Genomic DNA, 21,309 nt, shown 5'->3' with positions numbered 1-21,309 from the left:
ACTTTGTGTGCTTTTGAAATTCTTGGCACTTATGCATTTGAAATTTGATTTTATAAAACAATAAAATGAATTCTTTGGGTAGAGACCGCAGTTTGTGGGTATCTGAGCCGGAAACCCTCACGAGACAAAACTCGTCCACTAGGGCCACCTAGGGGTTTAAAGCCTTATTGCATACGGTAAATGCAATCGTGATTCCTGCGAAAGTGAGTTAGTTTTTATTTTGCTTGAGGACTAGCAAAATATAGGTTGGAGGGTGTGATAAGTGCTAAATAATGCATAAATTAATATCTTATTCATAGCACTTATCATTATTTTAATTCATATATTTTGTAAATTCAAATAAAAAAATTGTGTTACCTTCACCATTGCATTATTAAAAAATAATTCGATTTTGCTTGATTTTATTGATCCATCTAATGTATGCAGGTCGAATCAAATTCATCTTGGATGACCCTTGAACCCAAATCGCATGCACCCCATAAATCGGATCCTCCCAATCAATTAGAGTCGATCCCAGTTTTCATTTATCAGCCACGTGAACCTCTTCCCACCCAAAGGGTTTCTAATGGACAAATTCCCAGCCGGATTCCCAAATCTCCCAACTAAATCCAAACTTCCTCGTCCACGAACAGATCGCCCGACCAAGGAACTAAGCCCGTTCCCAAGCCTCCCCTGCATCCTCATCTCGTTCATCATCCTTACCCCTTATCCAGCCGCCCCCAAGCGCAGCTTCATCCTTCCGGACCATCTTCCACGTCCTCCCCAAATTCCCTTCCACGTCCTCATGATAAACTCAAATCCTCATCAACCTCCGAAATCCTCTCATATCTCCATTTCAACACCTCAACGTCTTCCGGACCATCCTCCCCTTCTCCCGTGTTCCAACGAAACAGAGCCGAATCCATCTCCTCCCGGCGACTCGTCTCTATCCCATGGCCAGCATCCTCTTCCTTCGGAATAAAGCTCCAGCTCATTCCCTCTTCTTCCGTGATCTTCTTCCTCCTTAAATCCTTATCCCAGCATTCAGATTAACAGTTTAGAATCTATCCAGTAGATTCATCTTCATCTCATCCTTCCTCCGCATGAACCCAGCAACACCATCTTCCCTCGTTGATCTATCTTCATCCCGCATCCAACCGGATCCTCAACGTCTTCCCAACATCTCTCCCCTGTTCCACGACATTCATCCAAGGATCAGCATCCCATGCTTTTCGCGCTTATCCACAACCGTAAATCCAATTCGTTCCATCCTCTTCCCATTCCATTCCTAACAACTAAGTCCAAAGATCCCCTGTTTCGAAACAACTTCCTCCCAGCTTCATCTCAGCCAACACAGCATCTTCCGAATTCCCACTGAATCAAGACTCATCCATTCCCAAGCCATCTAGAACCAAGTCTAGATTAAACTTCCCCTCCCGTCCGTGTCGTCTTCCCATCGTTTCTTCATCATAGCCAAGTCCCAAGCTTTATCTTTCGATCAACTCCCCTGTTCCGAGTTCATTCTTATCCGTGGATCCAATCTTAACTTCCAACCATCTGCCTCTTCCCATGCGCCCAATCCTCTTCGTAAATCAAGCATCCAACATCTTCTTCCCAACGTCCAGATTGGATATTGCAATCATCCGGATCAACTCGAACCTCCACATCCTTATCCTTCCATTCGGAATATCCAGAGAGGAAGAGAGAGAGAGGATACTGAGCCTATAAAAGGAAGAGAGTACTCCTTGGGAAACTATTCCTCCTCTTCCCCACCAGGGGAGGGGGCTGATCCCTTTATTCCTCCTCTTCCCCACCAGGGGAGGGGGCTGATCCCTTTATTCCTCCTTCCCCACCGCGGGGGCATTCCCTCTTCCCCCACCGGGGGTTGATCCCATCTATCTCTCACAGGCCAAGTTCCACGGGAAACAGAGGAGGGAGAAGAGTCTGGGCATTTTGGGAATGATTTCCCAAAGGAAGGAATCGATCTCGGGGGAATCACAAGAGGAAGAGAAGAAAGTGACGGAAGGCCGCTGCTGTGCTGCTGCTGCCGTCTACTACTACATGGAAGCCTAAGCTCTTCACTAGGGCTGGATGCAGCCCTAACAAAGGGACACGGGTTTTATATTTTATTTTATATTCTTGGGATTGTATGAACTTATTATTTTTAATGGATATCTTCTTTTGAATCATATTTAATTTCTGTGATTTTAAGTATGATGTTCGTACAACTGTTCTTCATGATCACTAAGTAAATATAAGATAGTCCATGCTTAGGGAAGATGCGATGTGCTGCCACCTTAGATTAGGGTAGACATTTCATGCCAACTGAAGATGGATTATGCCCAAATTACTTTTGTGAATTTTTATTTAAATGCTTATTAGGCTTGTAGCCAATTTGCATGTTAATCCAAGAACGAAATAAATTATAAATAACCCTTGTTCCGATGTTAGTGGTGAATTCCATGCCCTAGGTTCCTCCAACTGATATCCTTTTAATTGCATTTTCTTTTATTAAATTTCTTAGTTTAATTTTCTTCACAAACTCTTTCTTTTAAATATTTTTATTTTTAAAGAAAAACAACTGTACCCCAATTCCTGTGGATCGATACCCGTAATCACTATCCTACTACATACGTGCTATTGCGTGGTCTTTAAAATTGACTATCAGTACATAAGAGTATTCATTGAAAGAAGATGCATGGCAGAAGCATAAGGCTTAAGGGGAAAGGGTACGAGCAAATTATCGAGGGCAGTAGTGTTGCTCTAGCAAATGGGCAGCAATAGGCCGCAAATCAAGATCATAATTGTTACAACTTAGTGGGCTAGAACTAGTATCACTTTCCTTTGAGGAGCCTATGGGATGCATCCCAATGGTTCATTTTGTGATACCAGTTGTTCATTAGCGACACCACCACAACGATTGTCAGCTTGAGGATAGCCAGATAGTGGTACATCATTCCTAACTGTTACTTTCCTTAGTGGGCTAGAACTAGTATCACTTTTCTTTGGGGAGCCTATGGGATGCATCCCACTGGTTCACCTTGTGATACTAGTTGTTCATTAGCGACACCACCAATACGACTGTCAGCTTGAGGATAGCCAGATAGTGGTACATCATTCCTCTACCTAGGTGGCATCTAAATAGTTATGCATGCTAATGCTACCAGATGAGCCTGAAAACTTGGCCTCTTTTCAGGGTATAAGAGAATATTTTAAATACAAGTTAGATGAATACATGGGTGTACCACTATACTTTCACAGACAAGGATGGTAAAATTATAGGCTCTACCATCTTAGACCATCAAGGATTTTCACTACTAATATGCTTTCTACTCAAGAAAGCAATGGTGATAAATTAAATTACAAACTAATCTACAAGAAATTTAAAATAAGCAAACATGAAATTGATTGGAAAATAAAGATAAAAGTTCAATTTTGATGTTTGGGAAAAAAAATTTATGTATTATTACAATCTTATGTATTATATGTTACCTTCTTTATTGCTAGAAGAGATATCTTATAGAAGTTGTTGCTTCTCGATCGATCTATATCGACATCATTAGAAGGCCTATAATTGATCGATTTATGGTTCTTGGCTATCAATCTAGATGTGGGCAAACAATTTCATATAATCTCGTTCCATTTCAAGCTCAATTTATCCAACTTTTTTACCTACTTCCATTCTTAATTGGCTATTTTTAAGTCCAATTATGCAAGTTTTGGGTTAATTTTTGCAAATTAACCTAAATAGGTTATCTCGTGGTCACCTGATTAAGACTGATTCACTAACTCGATCCAATTATCTCCTAATTACTTTCTAATTCTATCTTCACCGCAATTAATGATTTAAGGGTCCAAGTATACTTTTCACTATCTAGTTTGATCAAATTCCACATGCGCAAACCAATTGGACCAGGTTCAATTTACTTTAGAGCCCAAATTTGACCATTTCTAAATATAGGTCAAACAAGCTTAAATTGGGCTAAAATTAGAACCATCTCATAGGTGTCTTAGTTAAAATTTTATATTTTTTGGATATCTCCAACCTAGTAACAAAAATTACCCAAAAATACCTGAAAATTCACCTATAAATCTAATATTTTTAAGTTGTAACTAACCTCCCATCCCGTAGTTAAAAGATGGAAGTATTTATAGCTATCAAATTTAGAAAAGAGAATCTCATCTATTCAACCAAGCCTTAATCGATTGCTCTCTCCTTAAGCCAATAATTATATGCCACTTGGCATCATCTCAACCTTGCTCTAACTCAAAAAAGTTCAAACTCTCCCATTGATCTCTCTCTTCTCTAGCTATAAATACTCCTTCGGAGGAAAGAGTTAACAACTTAATTTTTTGATTCTTTTCTCTCTCTAGAGCTCTAGCTTAGGTTCTTTTATCTTGATCTTACCACCCCTATTCCACTCTTCTTCTATCTCAATTCCCTTAAATCTAGACCCCCCAAGATACGAGAGATCCTTCAAGAGGAAGAGGTGTGCCAGATTCATGCCGATATACTCTAGAGAAGCTTGTCTTTCTTCCCTTTTATTTTATTTTTGCATTGATTCATATAATGATGATGCTAGCTTTATAATTTGTTTTTGACCATTAAGAATTTTTGCTCCTTGATAAAAAAATTAGCTTGCTCTCTTGTTCTTTTATTTATTTTAGGTTAATTATTTTATGTTCATTTATTAACTTATAGATCTTTAATTCTTCTTCAATTTTCAACATTTAGGTAGCAGGATAGGGTTTTGGAGCCCTCGATCTTACCTTTAGAAAGTCCTTTCCATAATCAAAAACTTAATTCATAGATCATAAGGTGTATCAAGGGTAAAACTTCACTATTTCTAGACCTTATTCATCGTGCCACCCAATTTGTGGCTCTTTTAGCCTCTCTAAACACATGCCTGGCCTGAAAGGCCACACCATCACTCACCATAATTCAAATATTCCGAAGCAAGGGGTGTTCTCCTCCACTGCAACTCGGACCACCCTAGATCTAGCTGATCATGGTGGCCAAGTCACCCTCTAATATAACCAAGCTGGCTTGTAGTACACGTTGAGCATTGCTTAGGCCGACCCAAGCCGTTCACAACTCTGCTCCAGAACTAAGGTATCGAAAATCTGGCAGCCACCAGCGGCCACTATTCGAGAGTTTGGGTCCCTAATGACAAACTGTTGTCCAGAGATGGTCACCCAAGAGGGGGGTGAATTGGGTGTTTTAAAACTTTTTGTCTAATTAAAACAAGACACACAAGTGTATGTGCTAAAGTAAAGATATAGTTATAAGCACAGTCAATCGCAAACACAAAGATTTATAGTGGTTCGGAGCTTCCACTGCTCCTACATCCACTCCCCAAACACCTTTGGGAATTTCCACTATAATCAGCGATTACATTCCGGTAGTTTTCCGAGTGCACTACCCAACTCGTTGTTTTACCCCGGGCTAACAACGAACCCTACAATCCCCCAATTTAACTTAGGCTTGGGACGCCTATCCCTTGTTCCAAGTCCCTTGACTAGAACAAGCACAATAATCAAATGTTTTACAAAGATTTGATAGCTCTTAAGAAAGCAAATATATCAATGAAAAACAACAAAACCGGAAGAACCCTTTTTGCCGTTGGAAGCGTGGGTGATGGTGGTTCTTCCGATATGGATCACGTTTGCTTGAATGCGAGCTTTGAATGCCGAGTGGGAGTGAGTAGTTGAGCACGACATCAGATGGGAAAACTTGAATGCACTTGATTTCTCCTCTTGAAAGCTCTAACTCCCTTGAACCTCTTTCTCTTTCTTCTCTCTTGAATGATCTTGTGTTTGGTTGGTGAGAAGATATTTAAAGGCACTTAAAAGCTCCTTTTTATAGCCCTACAAGCAATAGATCCGTTAGACACAAAAATATAGCCGTTTGAAATTCAAACAAACCTGCAAAAGTGTGTCAGTCGCGTCCCAGGCGCTCCGGAGACGTCTCCGCTTGAACGCGAGACGTCTCGGCTGTATAAAAATTCTTTTGACGATGTTTGGAGTCGACTCGACGCTTTACGGGGACGTCTCTGAAGAAGAACAGCTTGAATGCTTGTTTTTCTGTTTTTCTGAGAGAGTCGGCTCGGCACTTTACGGGGACGTCTCGGGATGTTTGCGCTTTTTGCATGGGAACGACTCCGCGACGTCGGGGACGACTCCGTAGTTTTATCAACGAAAAACAAGTCCTTTGGAATCCCTGAGAGAGTCGACTCCGCGCTTTCTAGGGACGTCTCGAGATGTTTGTCTTTTATGCGTGGGGACGACTCCGCGTCCTTCGGAGACGACTCGCGCGCATCCTTTGAAATCGGCCTTTCTGCCGTCTCTGAGAGAGTCGACTCCGCAGAGTCGGGAGTCGACTCCGACCCTGCGAGACGCCTCGCCAGGTGCCGGGGACGTCTCCAGACGTGCCAATTCTTTCTCTTCGTGCCAGAGACGTCTCTGGGACAAACCGGAGACGTCTCGGCTGTCCCTGATCTGTTTTCTTTATCTCAAAAAATCTTCAATAAATCCTTGAAAAATATGGAAACATGTCTTGACAATTCTTAACAATATTCTTAGTTAAACACCTGAAATCCTCAAATAAATTGTTAATATAAAGGGAATTATACTCTAGTGTTTTGTATTCATCAAAATCCATTAGGGGGTCAACAATCTCCCCCTTTTTGATGATGACAAAACACTGAGTATATGCAAAATTTAAAATTTAAACATATGCACAGTATTTGTTCAGATGTACAAGTATTATGTTTTGGTTAGAGCTAGATACAGCGTGCATAATTCAATATAGTCAACTTTCAGTTCTATCCTTATGCATAAGTATTGATCTTAGTAGCTCTTGAGCAATTTTGGCATATCAACTGGATTTGAATCAAGTTAAAATGTAAATTAATGAAATATTGATGCTAAAGACAATTGAGAGCTAAATACTTTTTGACTCCCCCTTTCTTTTCCAGAAGGGCAATTGTCTTAAAGCCAATATTCTTCAATTTTATCTTTTCTAATTCAACTTTTAAGTATGAGTGTAAATTTTGTATTTTGCATTCCATATATTGGTTCTATTCCATATATTGGTTCTACTCCCCCTTTTTGTCATCAACAATGAAGGGGACAAATTTTCCTTAGGTACCTAAAAATGCGATGCCTATTAGAATTCAGCATTCATATTATAATGAAACAATCAATGATTTCCAAGTTATTGCCATCCATGAATTCAACATTCATTTTACTCCCCCTTTGGTTTGGAATTCATTTCAGACTTTTTGAATGCAGTGAATACAAGTTGTGCTCCCCCTGTTTCACATGTATTGACAAGTTGGCAAAATAGTAAAGTGGTTGCACATTTTCAAATTTGAACATTCTCATGGCACATCACAAAATTAAAAACATACACCATGATTCAAAAAGAAGTGTATGACATTCATATATCATTGCAATCATTTGAAGTCATTACAAGGATAAAAAGAAAACCATTACAAGTATAAAAGGCCATTACAAGTATTGATTGCTAATACAAAAGAAGAAGTTTCAAATAAGCCTAGGGTTTTACAAAAAGATGAACCCTAGATGTCCACAAAATGTCCCTCACCGGCGACCACGCTCAATAGTCCTAGCAGCAGCCTCTATAAATCCATTTATTGAATCCATTAGGGTTCTAAAGTGATCTCCCTGAGATTGATTGAAGGCTGTCACTAGTGCTTCAAACTCATGAGTTGCCCTGTCTATCCTTCCTCTAAGTTGGGCAGCCACACTGCCCACATTGCCTCCAGGGCTCGTCAACTCTTGAAGACCATCCGATATGGTCTTCAATTCAGCCTTTATCTCAATTGATCTTAGAGTTTGGTTTGTTGCCACACGAACCAATTCTGACGCTGTAGTTTCTATCTGAACTTTGATTTCCTTCAATTCTTCTAGGAGTGCTTCATGTGAGGTACGGATGGGGGCTAACTCAGCAGAGATTATTGATCTCATCTCTTCCCTCATCTGCTAGCACATCATAGATGCTAGGGTGTGCATCTGCTCATCTGATAAGAACAATGATCCACTGACTGGAGGAGGGGCACTGAGGTGGATGGTCCAGCCAAGCTGGAAGGTACATCAGGAAAGGCCATAGGACTATGTGGAGGAGAGAGGTGGTCAGGCTCCTGATGTTGGATCTCAGGCTCTATGGTTTGAGATTTTCTTTTAGAGACCTTAACCCAAGACCCGTCTTTCTTGTGAAACTCCATCCTATGTAATGTGCTCACATTGTAGTAGTCAGTGTTTCTCAAAGGTTTTTCTGGCTCATTTTCAGGAATTGGAACCTTAAAATGTTTGAACAGTAGGGTGAAGACCATCCCATATGGTATGCTAAATCTGGAATACCTATGACATATGGAGATGTAGTTCAACATGAGCCTAGGGAGGTTTAGGGGAATCCCTAGCAAGATGTGGTGCATGATGGCTAAGTCTCGCTCCGAAACGAAATCGAAGCGACCGGTTTTTGAAAACAAGACCCGGTTAACTATGCTCAAAAGCAATCTCATTTCGGCATTGAGGTCTTGGGACTTGACTATGTCAAGAGGGCCGCAGTCCTCTCTTCCTAAAATTAGGTTTAGGGCAATCTCCCTTTGGGGATGTGAGGTCGGAGCCTCACCGTATTTGGGGATTTGTAACAAGCTAGATAGGATGTCCTCATTGATTTCTATCAATGTTCCTCGGACATATCCGGTGTACCCCGAGTCCCCTAAGGCCATATTGCTAAACATTTCTCTCACTAGGCCGGGATAGGTTGACATATTTAGGGAACATAGGTGTTCCCAACCTTGGGCACGGAGTCTCTCTCCAATAGAGAATTCCTCACTAGCTAGAAACTGAAAATCAATATATCTACCTGTGGTTACTGTGCGATTCGCACAGGAGAGGGTCATGGTTGGCGGAGCAACCGGAGGAGACGGCGTTGATCGGTTATTTCAATTTCAAAAATAAACCACGCAATAGCACGTATCCTGTAGGATAGTGATTACGGGTGTCGGTCCACAGGGATTGGAGACAAGTTATTTTTCCTAATTAAATAATTACTTCAAAGGGGATAAGCTAGAGTAAATGATAAAAACTAAGAATCAATATGGATGTAATAGTATGAATTATCTATGGAGAGAGATGTTTAGGGCTAGAATCCACCGATAGATTTATATCCGTGACGCTTTCAATAATTGAGTTGTATGTAAGACTTGATTGCTTCCGACTATAAGCCAAAGCAATCATTAAAAATTATGATTAATTCGCAGCATGAATCATCTAAGTCTAGCACAAACCATCTACTCTAACGATAAGCATGATCTGTCTAACCTAGCATGATGCATCTGATCATTAAATCATTAAACATGAAATCGATGTCACATAAATATCTCCTCCAAACCACAGGTGTTGGATTCGATGAAATAGATCAATCTATGTAAAATGTTTTATGCAAGATAAATGATTCACATAAATTGGATAAATCATAAGATCAATTGATAAATTCTTCATCATGCAACCTATCTTACAATACAAACTCAAATCAACAAAAATAAAACGAATACTCCTCTATGGCTTCATCAAACCCCTAAACCGAGGTTTAGCTGCTCATGATGCTTGGCGACTTTGATCGGCTTGCTAAGATACTCCACGCCATCCGCCTCAAGTCCCCCCTCCTTTCTCTTTCTTTTTTTTTATTTCTTTTTCTCTTCTTCTCTCTCGGCTGGTTTCTCCTTTTTCACCGAAACAGGGGGTCTCCCCTGTTTTCTTCTCCACCGAGTCCCCCCTTCTCCTTCCCTCTTCCTCTCCTTAAATAGGTCGCCCACCCCCTGATGGACAGCGACGAATCCTTTGATGGAGGGGTAACAGATGCTTGATCGATGGGGATCCGATTGCTTGGGGGCTGGGATTTGGAAACGGAAGGAGGAGCCAATCTCGGATGAGCCGCTGGGTGCTTGGATCATGGTGCTTGCAGACGCGGAGGCTTGAAGCGTGGGATGCATCACTGGCTTCAAAGAAGGTGGACTCGGGAGCTTGATTTGTGGGATTGCTTGGATGTGGAGGCTTGATCCGTGGAAGATGAGTACGGATGGGAACTTGGGCTGCTGGCAGTGACGCGGACGAGCGGATCATGCGAAGGAGGCTGAGCTAGGAGGGGACGCGATGCAGGGGCTCTCGAATCCGGAAGAGGGGAACGCATGCGGAAGGTGGGGAGAATCACGGGCGGCTGAAACGGCTTCTTGAATCGGCGGATATGGGAGAGATGAAGGCCTGCGGGATCGCCGGGAGGAATGCTTCACGGATGGAAGAAGATCCATCTTCTTCTTTGGCCCACGGATGGAGGAGGGATCCGTGATGAACGCGGACGAACGCTTGGGCTGGGGTGCTGGCTGCACGCACGGTGATCGCGGAGGAGCGGGTCGCCGGCTGTACCGCGTGGAGGATTTGCATCGCTGGCTGCTGGGAGTTGGCACGGGCGGCGGATCGACGCGGGATCAACGGGAAGAAGCGGAACGGCCCGGATGCACTGCGGGGAAGGGGGGAAAGAAGATAAACAGTGGGATATCGGGAAGAAGAAGATAAACAGTGGATATTATTTATTAATTTATTTATTATTTGATTTATATATATACATAAATATATATATATATTTGTAAAAACACTGTTCATATGAACAGTGTTTTCACGGGATACTGTTCATATGAACAGTATTTCCAGTAATTCTTCCCGAAATTATTTTTATTTATTTTATTATTTTATTATTATTATTTATTATTATTATTTTTTTAATTTTTTGTATTTTAAAATTATAAATTTTATATGAAGGCACGCAAGGCATTGGTTGGGAATTGACTTTGGGTTTGAGGTGGGTCATGATTGTTGATTTGCTTGAATTTGTTCTCGAGCCCAATGACATTTAATTCTTACTATACCGCTTTAGATTGAACTCAACCAGATCAGACCGTGACTTAATAAAAGGGTTAATCAAATATTTTTCCATATAATTATAACTTTCAATCTAACCAGGACCAAAGCCCATTGAATTATACCCTTAGCTTGATTGCAACTCCATCAGGTTAATAATTCGGGTCAACACAATCTCCTCCTTATATATTTTTATGAAAGATCTCAACCAGAAGAGAGACAAATTCAGAGTCTGTTTTAAGAAAAGTATTATTTACCTCTTACCATAATTTAAATTTATTTCATTGTTTATTCAATTTCATGGTAAAACAAGTGGTTATCCGTTTAAGAACATTGATAAGTGCTGCAAAAAGAATATTAAATTATAGATTAATCAGCACTTATCACACCCCCAAACCTATGTTTTGCTAGTCCTCGAGCAAAATGAAATTAAAGAAAAGCTTTAACTCACTTTCGCAGGCATCGCGATTGCATTTACCATATGCAACAAGGCTTTAAACCCCTAGGTTACCCTAGTGGACGAGTTATAGTCTCGTGAGGGTTTCCAGTGAAGATACCCACAAACTTCAATATCATTTATTGTTATGATTAATTTGTTGTTGTTGTTGTTGTTTTTTTTTTTTTTTTTTTAATTCGATTGATGAAACTTCAAATTCCAAGTGCATACTAGCTAGAAAAAAAAACTCTTTTTTTTAATTAAAATCTAATTTAAGATACATAAATGATAAGAATTTCAAAGCACACACGGTTTTATTTACTAAGTCAGCCCAAATTCTAGATTAGTATGCAATCTAAGTTAAAGTCATTAAGTTTCCGTTTAGGGAGTTGTAAGACTTATTTATACTGGAGTGCTCGGTGAAATCTGGACCGTACACAAGCTAAGGGTTCGGATCTCCAAAATATTGTTAATACTAGTAGTTTCCAAGGATTGGTCGAAAAGACCTACTCACTGATTCAAAATCATCTTATCTGCAGGATTTCGAGAGTTGTGGATGTTTACTTTAGTACCTCACGGGCTTTATCTGTAATATTCCAGTTTACTCGAATTTTTGCAACGACAGCTTTCACACTGTTGTCTTTTCGGTCAATACAGCATTTTTTTCCTTTTTTTTTTAAGAAAGATATATAAATTGTGCACTTTTACTCTTGTGGTGATTTCTCCGTGTAACGAGCAATCAGTCGACAACTCTCACACCAGTTGGCATAAGGTATCGGGCATCAAGACTCCCCTACGGACTTATGCTCGGAGTCCTCATCACAAGCCCACTTGATCTTTGACAATAGGTAGCCCTTTTCGATGTTCCTGACTAAATCCATTTTTATTGATTTTTTTTTTTTATTGGATTAGATAAGTATGATTCATCAGGGTCCAAGGTTGCTACTATACTATCAACATAATGTCGAGCCTAGACCTTAGAAGGGTCGGCCAGTGTGTAGTGAAATTCCAAAGTATTAATTAGCTTACAACTCCCTAAGAGAGACTTAATAAAAAGAACTTAAATTTGTATTACTTCCCACTAGTCATTGGGCTTTTAGATTTTATATACCTTGTGTTTTTATCATTCTCGCATAAATGTATATAAATTAGGTTTTTTTTTTTAACAAAACTTTTTTTTAATATTATTTTATGAAAATAAATATATTTTTTCTAAAAAAATATTTTTAATTTTTTTTTAAAAGATGATTTTTTTATTATTATTTTTTTTAAATTTTTTTTTTGATGAAAATCAAGATGAATACCCCCAAACCTAAACCTAACATTGTCCTCAATGTTAAAGAAAACTAAGAGAATTGGGTTGCCTCCCAACAAGTGCTAAGTTTATTGTCTTCAGCCAGACACAGTGAGATAGTTTTTGCATCTCCTTTTATGAGGTCATCTATTTTGTCTATCATAAAACACTCAACTTCCCTCGCGAGTTGGTTGGCCGCATTGAACACATTTAATTTTACCTTCATGTTTCCAAATGATATGTTCATTACCCCTGTTCTACAATTGATGCATGCATTGGCTGTTGCTAAAAAGGGCCGCCCGAGGATCACGGGGATTTGTTTATTAGGATTGGGCTCATATTCCATATCAAGGATAATGAAATCTACTGGAAAATAAAATTTGTCTACCTTGACAAGAACATCTTCAATTATCCCACGTGGTGTTTTTACAGATCGATCAGCCAATTGAAGGGATACCGAGGTTGGTTTTAACTCACCTAAACCAAGTTTCTCATAAACTGAATAAGGTAAAAGGTTGACACTTGCCCCTAGATCTAAGAGTGCTCGATCAATGAAATTATTTTCTAAGACACAGGAGATCGTGGGAGCACCAGGATCTTTGAATTTTGGAGGGGTGTTGTGTTGGAGAATAGAACTCACTTGCTCAGTTAGGAAGATCTTTTTAGGCACATGTGTCCTAGATTTTCGCTTTTGTGTACAAAGGTCTTTGAGAAATTTGGCATAGGAGGGAACTTGTCTGATGGCATCAAGGAGTGGGAGGTTGATTTTAACTTGTTTGAAGACCTCTATCATCTCTTCTAATGAAGTTCCCTTTTTGCCAAATGGAGAGGGTGAAGTAAGAGCTTCAGGAAATGGGGCCTTTGGGATGTGGTTTTGGCAGAAGATGGACTAGCTGAAGAAGAAGAAGAAGGTTTTAGATTTTCATTTGACACATTTCTATCCTCTTCTTCACCTTCCTTATTGTTGTCCTCCCCAATCTTATTGTCTATTATACGTCCACTCCTTAGGGTAGTTAAAGCATTGGCTTGTTCATGATGAATTTCATTTAATTGATTTTCTTGAGCCATGTATTGTCCCCTAGGATTACTTAGTGGTTGGCTTGGAAGCTTTCCTTCCTCTCGCTTGTTCAGTGCATTAGCTAGTTGCCCCATCTAGGATTCTAGCTTGGCGATTGATTGCGTGTGAGAGTGCACCAATAGTGTAATGGTTTCCAAACCTTGAAGGGCGTTCAACACTTTCTCCTCAAAGGCTGTGTTTCTTTGGGGTGGAGGAGGAGTGTGTTGAAATTGAATCGAGGGACGGTAGGGATGAATATGTTGTGGGGTTTGAAAATTCTGAGGATTTTGAAAATTTTGGGAATAGGGTTGGGCTGTGTTCGAAGCTTGCTGCTTCCAAGAAAAATTAGGATGATTCCACCATCCCGGATTATATGTATTGGAAAATGGATCATTACCCGGTCTGGGCTGTGTTTGGGCAGCATTGATGTGTTCTTGCACGAGTTCGGAATATTGGGGTGCTGAGGGGCACTCATGAATTGGATGCGATGGGCTAGAACAGATAGCACATACTTGTGCTTGGGAAGAGCTAACGACATGTCCTCCTATCATTAGTTGGTCAATCTTATGGGACAATGCATCTACCTTGCTAGACAGGTCCATAGAATGACTTATTTCACAAATGGCCCCTTTTCTTTGAAAATTCGGGGATGCTTGACGAGAACATGAAGCATGGTGGAGGGAGTTTTTATTAAGATTTTCAAATAGTTGCCATGCTTCATGCTCATTTCGAAGCATGAAAGTCCCCCCGCATGCGGCATCAATCATCTGACGGTTTCGTTCAGTCAATCCGTCATAGAAACATTGCACTAGCTGCCACTTAGGTATTTGATGATGAGGGCATTTACGGATTAGGTCTCGAAATCTCTCCCAAGTTTCATGAAATTCTTCTCCCTCAGTTTGGGAGAAGCTTGTAATGGCACGTCTAAACTGGTTCGTTCTTCCTATGGGAAAGTATTTTTTAAGGAATTCTTGTTGCATTTGATCCCAAGAACGAATTGAGTTAGCTTCTAAAGAATTTAGCCATTGTTTGGCTCTATCTTTAAGGGAGAAGGGAAATAATCTAAGTTTCAGAACATCATCAGTGAAGTTCTGAATCTTGACAGTGGTGCAAATCTCAAGGAATTCATCTAGGTGTTTATATGGGTCTTCATTGGTGAGCCCATAAAAAGATGGGAGCATTTGGATCACACTAGACTTTATTTCATATTGTACCGCTGCTACTTCAGGTAATTGAATGCAAGATGGGGAAGTGTAAATGGTGGGAGTAAAGTACTCTCTCAGGAGTTTGGGTTGTTCTTCAGCCATCTTAAGAGGTGGGGATGATCCTAATGTTTTGATCTTAGCTCGAATGTTCCTAAGGGTTCGTTCTATTTCAGGGTCAAAAGGTAATAGCTCACGTACTCTAGAACGACTCCCTTGCATACATTAGTACTCGATCAGTCAAGCATGCAATAAAAGAAAAATACATCAGTCCTTGATTTGTCCTAAAATCACTAGACAGCTCCTAACTGGTTTGAAGAGGGCACCTAAGCCTCCAATCCGGTCTAATGAACCGAGTTGACCAGGTAAGCTCCCAGGTAAGTGGAGGGGTCACGATGCGTTCGCAAAGGTCCCACTTAAAACCCACTTGCCTCGAACAGATGAACTGTCTCCCTTTTAGGGACAAAGCTTGCCTAGACATCAACTAAGCCACAGAGCGAAATTGGTGCAACCTTCGGTGATCTTCGTCCTATTGAGCTCGAATGTCCCTAGGGGCCAACGTCTAATTGATTTTAATTAAAGATGACACTATGTGAGATTGAGTTCACCTAAGTTGGGCAAGAGTCCGGTGATGAAATCCGGCTCTGATCTTGTTGGGGTGATTGCCCTTACTATGTGCAAATTGATTTGTGTATGTGTATCAAGCATGCATTCACAATTTTGCTATAATTAAAATCAAATAATCACCACAAAATTTCAAACCAATAATTAGAGGTTACCAAAGGGAATTTCCCCAGCAATTTTTTTTTTTTTTTTTTTTGCAAACCTCTGCAGCATTTTTTTTCCGGCAGTTCTCCTTTTGATCATCCCAGATTTTTTCCTCGATTCCTGATCAAATAGTATATAAAAAAAATAAATAAATAAAAATTAGTAAGGGAGAAAAAGAAGATAAGAAAAGTAACAATAATAGAAAAAAAATTTTTAAGAATTTTTTTTTAATTTTTTTTTTAAAAAAAAATTTAGTAAGAAAAATAACTATGCTAGCAATCCCCGGCAACGGCGCCAAAAATTGATCGGTTATTTCAATTTCAAAAATAAACCACGCAATAGCACGTATCCTGTAGGATAGTGATTACGGGTGTCGGTCCACAGGGATTGGAGACAAGTTATTTTTTCTAATTAAATAATTACTTCAAAGGGGATAAGCTAGAGTAAATGATAAAAACTAAGAATCAATATGGATGTAATAGTATGAATTATCTATGGAGAGAGATGTTTAGGGCTAGAATCCACCGATAGATTTATATCCGTGACGCTTTCAATAATTGAGTTGTATGTAAGACTTGATTGCTTCCGACTACAAGCCAAAGCAATCATTAAAAATTATGATTAATTCGCAGCATGAATCATCTAAGTCTAGCACAAACCATCTACTCTAACGATAAGCATGATCTGTCTAACCTAGCATGATGCATCTGATCATTAAATCATTAAATATGAAATCGATGTCACATGAATATCTCCTCCAAACAACAGGTGTTGGATTCGATGAAATAGATCAATCTATGTAAAATATTTTATGCAAGATAAATGATTCACATAAATTGGATAAATCATAAGATCAATTGATAAATTCTTCATCATGCAACCTATCTTACAATACAAACTCAAATCAACAAAAATGAAACGAATACTCCTCTATGGCTTCATCAAACCCCTAAACCGAGGTTTAGCTGCTCATGATGCTTGGCGACTTTGATCGGCTTGCTAAGATACTCCACGCCATCCGCCTCAAGTCCCCCCTCCTTTCTCTTTCTTTTTTTTTATTTCTTTTTCTCTTCTTCTCTCTCGGCTGGTTTCTCCTTTTTCACCGAAACAGGGGGTCTCCCCTGTTTTCTTCTCCACCGAGTCCCCCCTTCTCCTTCCCTCTTCCTCTCCTTAAATAGGTCGCCCACCCCCTGATGGACAGCGACGAATCCTTTGATGGAGGGGTAACAGATGCTTGATCGATGGGGATCCGATTGCTTGGGGGCTGGGATTTGGAAACGAAAGGAGGAGCCAATCTCGGATGAGCCGCTGGGTGCTTGGATCATGGTGCTTGCAGACGCGGAGGCTTGAAGCGTGGGATGCATCACTGGCTTCAAAGGAGGCGGACTCGGGAGCTTGATTTGTGGGATTGCTTGGATGTGGAGGCTTGATCCGTGGAAGATGAGTACGGATGGGAACTTGGGCTGCTGGCAGTGACGCGGACGAGCGGATCATGCGAAGGAGGCTGAGCTAGGAGGGGACGCGATGCAAAGGCTCTCGAATCCGGAAGAGGGGAACGCATGCGGAAGGTGGGGAGAATCACGGGCGGCTGAAACGGCTTCTTGAATCGGCGGATATGGGAGAGATGAAGGCCTGCGGGATCGCCGGGAGGAATGCTTCACGGATGGAAGAAGATCCATCTTCTTCTTTGGCCCACGGATGGATGCGGGATCCGTGATGAACGCGGACGAGCGCTTGGGCTGGGGTGCTGGCTGCACGCACGGTGATCGCGGAGGAGCTGGTCGCCGGCTGTACCGCGTGGAGGATTTGCATCGCTGGCTGCTGGGAGTTGGCACGGGCGGCGGATCGACGCGGGATCAACGGGAAGAAGCGGAACGGCCCGGATGCACTGCGGGGAAGGGGGGAAAGAAGATAAACAGTGGGATATCGGGAAGAAGAAGATAAACAGTGGATATTATTTATTAATTTATTTATTATTTGATTTATATATATACATAAATATATATATATATATATATTTGTAAAAACACGGTTCATATGAACAGTGTTTTCACGGGATACTGTTCATATGAACAGTGTTTCCAGTAATTCTTCCCGAAATTATTTTTATTTATTTTATTATTATTATTTATTATTATTATTATTTTTATTTTTTTTATTTTAAAATTATAAATTTTATATGAAGGCACGCAAGGCATTGGTTGGGAATTGACTTTGGGTTTGAGGTGGGTCATGATTGTTGATTTGCTTGAATTTGTTCTCGAGCCCAATGACATTTAATTCTTACTATACCGCTTCAGATTGAACTCAACCAGATCAGACCGTGACTTAATAAAAGGGTTAATCAAATATTTTTTCATATAATTATAACTTTCAATCTAACCAGGACCAAAGCCCATTGAATTATACCCTTAGCTTGATTGCAACTCCATCAGGTTAATAATTCGGGTCAACACAATCTCCTCCTTATATATTTTTATGAAAGATCTCAACCAGAAGAGAGACAAATTCAGAGTCTGTTTTAAGAAAAGTATTATTTACCTCTTACCATAATTTAAATTTATTTCATTGTTTATTCAATTTCATGGTAAAACAAGTGGTTATCCGTTTAAGAACATTGATAAGTGCTGGAAAAAAAATATTAAATTATAGATTAATCAGCACTTATCAGCGGAGGACTCTTCCCTCCGTTCCTCGTCGTCGTTCGCTACCCTAGGACGCCTCCCACCCGTTCGCCTAGCTTTCTTAGGTGCCATGGATTGGAAATCTAGGAAAATGGGGAGAGATTTTGGTTCGGTTTGTGGTGGAGAGAAAATGGAGGCTAGGGTTTATGTTTTCGTTGGGGACGAAGGAAGGCAGCTCGGGATGGCTCGAGCTGTTTCGACCTAATTTAAAAACTTTCATTCGGTCCCCGAGACGTCTCCGTGACTAATGTGAGACGTCTCGCCGGGGGGACGTCTCTGTGATTTGCCAGAGACGTCTCCGGCACTGAAAAATTTCAGAATGATTTCTATCTTTTTCCAATTTATTTTATTCAACCACAATAATCAGTGTGATTTCTTTTGGTGAATATAGAGTGAGCTTGCCTGTGATCCTTCCCCTCAATAACACATCCTATAAAAGTTTGATAATGATTTTTGAATTATCAATATTGAAATGAGGAATGTTTGACCAAATTTCGAATGCCTATGAAATAGGCTCTGAAAATATCTCCATGAAGAGTCCAAGGGAGGGTAACCATCCTCCGAAAAGTCAAACAATTCGTCATCTAACTTTGATAGATTCAAGTTTTCACTTATTAGGCACTAGGTTTGCTATACGTGACCTTGAAGTGTATTATTAGTTTGAGTAGCATTCATATGTATCTCTAGAGCTTACAAAGTATTGCATTACAGGTTCAATCTATTTGTTAGGATCATACAAGTACAAAGCATTCCTTAAAAAGTTGAACCTATCTTTACAAAGGGGCTTTGTAAAGATATCGGCCAATTGATTTTCAGTGCATACATACTCAATTAATACATCATTTTTCAGCACATGATCCCTTATAAAGTGATGCCTAATCTCTATGTGTTTTGATTTAGAGTGTTGGACAGGATTTTTTGTTAAATTAATTGCGCTTGTATTATCACATCTAATTGGTATGTTGTCCATTTTGATACCAAAATCTTCAAGTTGTTGCTTAATCCAAAGAACTTGGGCACAACAGCTTCCGGCTGCAATATACTCAGCCTCAGCTGTGGACAATGCAACTGAATTCTGTTTCTTGCTAAACCAAAAAACCAAGTTAGCACCCAAGAATTGACAAGTACCACTTGTGCTTTTTCTGTCGAGTTTGCACCCGACAAAATCAGCATCAGAATAAGCAATTAAATTTAAATCAGATTGTTTAGAATACCATAAGCCTGCATTAGATGTCCCTACTAGATATCTGAATATTCTTTTAACAGCTTGCAAGTGTGATTCCTTAGGACATGCTTGGTATCTAGCACACATGCAAACACTGAATAATATGTCTGGTCTACTAGCAGTAAGGTAAAGTAAAGAACCTATCATACCTCTGTACAATTTGCAGTCTATACTTTTACCTTTTTCATCTTTGTCAAGCTTGCAACTTGAGCCCATGGGTGTGCTGATTTCCTTTGCATCCTTCATCTTGAACTTTTCCAACATTTCCTTGATGTATTTGGACTGACTGATGAAGATGCCTTCCTCTGATTATTTTATTTGTAGCCCAAGGAAGAAATTGAGCTCACCCATCATGCTCATTTCAAATTCTCCCTGCATAAGCTTAGCAAACTCTTGACAAAGACTATCATTAGTAGCACCAAAAATTATATCGTCCACATAAATTTGCACAAGCAATAAGTCATTCCCTTTTCTTTTAATGAAGAGGGTTTTGTCTACATTTCCTCTCTTAAACTTATTTTCAATTAGGAAATTACTTAATCTTTCATACCATGCCCTAGGGGCTTGCTTAAGTCCATATAATGCTTTATGCAATTTAAAAACATAATCTGGATGTAAGTGGTTCTCAAAACCTGGAGGTTGTCCTACATAAACTTCCTCCATTATATAACCATTTAAAAAGGCACTTTTTACATCCATTTGATAGAGTTTGAAATCCATGAAGCATGCATATGCCAAAAGTAGTCTAATAGCCTCTAACCTAGCAACAGGAGCAAAAGTTTCATCAAAATCTATTCCTTCCTCCCGATTATATCCTTTGGCTACTAGCCTAGCTCTGTTTCTTATTACTATTCCATCTTCATCTAGTTTATTTCTATATACCCACTTGGTGCCTATAATTGAAACATTAGGGGATCTTTTCATTAGAGTCCAAACTTGATTTCTTTCAAATTGGTTTAATTCCTCTTGCATAGCATTTATCCAATTTTCATCTTTTTCGGCTTCTTCTAGTGATTTAGGCTCTATCTGTGAAGCGAATGTAAGATAATTACTAGTGTTTCTTAAGGAGGATCTTGTCCTTATCCCTTGTGAAGGATCACCAAGGATTAGATTCCTTGGATGACCATGTGCATACCTCCATTCCCTAGGAAGATCTTGATTTCTCGCTGGAGGTTGATCTTCTTCATCTTGCTGAATTGTATCTTCTTTGATTTCATCCTCATGTTGTTTATCTTGTATGGAGAATTCCTTCATTCTGTCTTCAAGTATACCTGCATCACCATCTTCTTCTTTTCTAGAAGAATCTCCATTAGCTTCATCAAAAACAACATGAATGGATTCTTCAACAACGAGAGTTCTCTTGTTGAAGACCCTGTATGCTCTACTAGATGAGGAATAACCTAATAAGATCCCCTCATCTGATTTAGCACTAAATTTACTTAAATTGTCCTTTCCATTGTTTAAAATAAAGCAGCGACAACCGAAAACATGAAAATAGCTTATATTGGGCTTCTTATTTTTCAACAACTCATAAGGTGTTTTCTTTAAGATAGATCTAACTAAAGCACGGTTTAAAATATGACAAGCAGTATTTATTGCTTCAGCCCAAAAGTACTTTGGTAGATCCGATTCGCACAACATGGTACGAGCCATATCTGCTAGTGTGCGATTCTTTCTTTCTACCACCCCATTTTGTTGGGGTGTCCTAGGAGCCGAGAAA

General features: G+C 39.8%; 1 non-coding gene across 1 annotated transcript; it reads left to right on the top strand.

Annotated features, from left to right (window-relative positions):
• The first annotated feature begins 14,535 nt into the window (after positions 1 to 14,535).
• Positions 14,536 to 14,641, top strand: LOC120106702 (small nucleolar RNA R71). Its single transcript, XR_005508773.1, has one exon. It is a non-coding gene; the product is annotated as a small nucleolar RNA R71 (small nucleolar RNA).
• The last annotated feature ends 6,668 nt before the right edge of the window (positions 14,642 to 21,309 follow it).

The sequence above is a fragment of the Phoenix dactylifera genome, chromosome 12 (assembly GCF_051530095.1).
Source record: "Phoenix dactylifera cultivar Ajwa chromosome 12, Ajwa_hap1_PhDact_Kaust_v1.1, whole genome shotgun sequence".
Lineage (NCBI taxonomy): Eukaryota > Viridiplantae > Streptophyta > Magnoliopsida > Arecales > Arecaceae > Phoenix > Phoenix dactylifera.
Note: the sequence above shows the minus strand (reverse complement) of the source record. Positions and strands in the feature narration are given on the sequence as shown.